Genomic DNA, 1,262 nt, shown 5'->3' on the forward strand with positions numbered 1-1,262 from the left:
TAGTTGACATAACATTAACTTCTATCAATTTTCTTTCCATCTTTTATAATCTTTCCTGCATAGGCCTTCCCTTTTTGGGAGTAATAGTCAGCACTTCCCGGGGTGACCAGCCCTATTGGGAGGCGAATTCTTTCCATTTCTCCTTCCAGGCATCCCTGTTCCTAGCAGCTCTCTACCAAAGGGGTCCTGCCATCCTCTTGAACATATCGCTCCATCTTCTCTTTTTGACGTCCTCTTCTTCTTTTAAGGTCATATGGATTCCATTTTGTGGCAATTTTTGACCATCTGTCATCTTTACACTGCAGGAGATGTCCTGCCCATTTCCATTGTGTCCTGTTTCTTTCTGGATCCATGCAGTTTTTATTCAATCTCTTTTCCTCACATTCACAATGGTTCTTCCAATATTATTTTGCCACACCTGTAATTTCCTCACTATAGTCAGTGACCACGCTGGGCATCCATAAGTGACCACTGGGCTAATGCAACTATCGAAGAACTCCCTTTTAAGGATAATACTTGTTTTTCCCTTCATTATACGCCTGAGAGACCAAAACTTTTTCCAGCCGAGTGCCAATCTCCTCTAGACCTCCTTTGCTCCTCTATCCGTGAATGATATTAACTGAGCCAGATAAATTTACTCTTCAACATATGCCAACTTATGGTTGTTAATTTCACACTCCTCTTTTACGTCATTTGTCATAAGTTTCGTCTTCTGGTAGTTTGGATAAAGACCAACCTCTTCACAAATGACCACCCCCTAAAAAATAAATATAAAAGTGAAGAGTAGTCAAATACTGCAACAGCTGCCCATTTATTAATCTCTGTTGGTGTGAAGTTTGGGTGTATTATTTTATTTGGTTTAAAGAGCTCTATACACGACTATAGGTAGTGAGTAGTCACAGTTCACAGTTAGGGTTCAAATTAGAGGTGACCATTGGCAGTTTAACGTAAAATTGTTAGTCAAATTTTGGAACCCTTATCCATGTAAAGTTATAGGAATCTTATTAAACAAGAAGATTCACTCGTATTTTTATTTTATTTTATTTATTTTTGTTACAAATAACAATGTGTAGGCAGTAGTAAGCAACTAGTGAAAAATGTTTAGGTAAAAAAATCTGAATATATGATATCAAAAACATGAAAAAAAAATACTTGATACTCATATTGTTGTAGGTATCTAATAGCTTCCCAAAGTTGGGATCCATGGTTGGAAAACCAATGACATCTCCAAGGAACCTCCTTAACTTTTATATGTATATATA

The sequence above is a fragment of the Halyomorpha halys genome, unplaced genomic scaffold, assembly GCF_000696795.3.
Source record: "Halyomorpha halys isolate HHAL.00 unplaced genomic scaffold, Hhal_1.1 Scaffold154.1, whole genome shotgun sequence".
Taxonomy (NCBI): domain Eukaryota; kingdom Metazoa; phylum Arthropoda; class Insecta; order Hemiptera; family Pentatomidae; genus Halyomorpha; species Halyomorpha halys.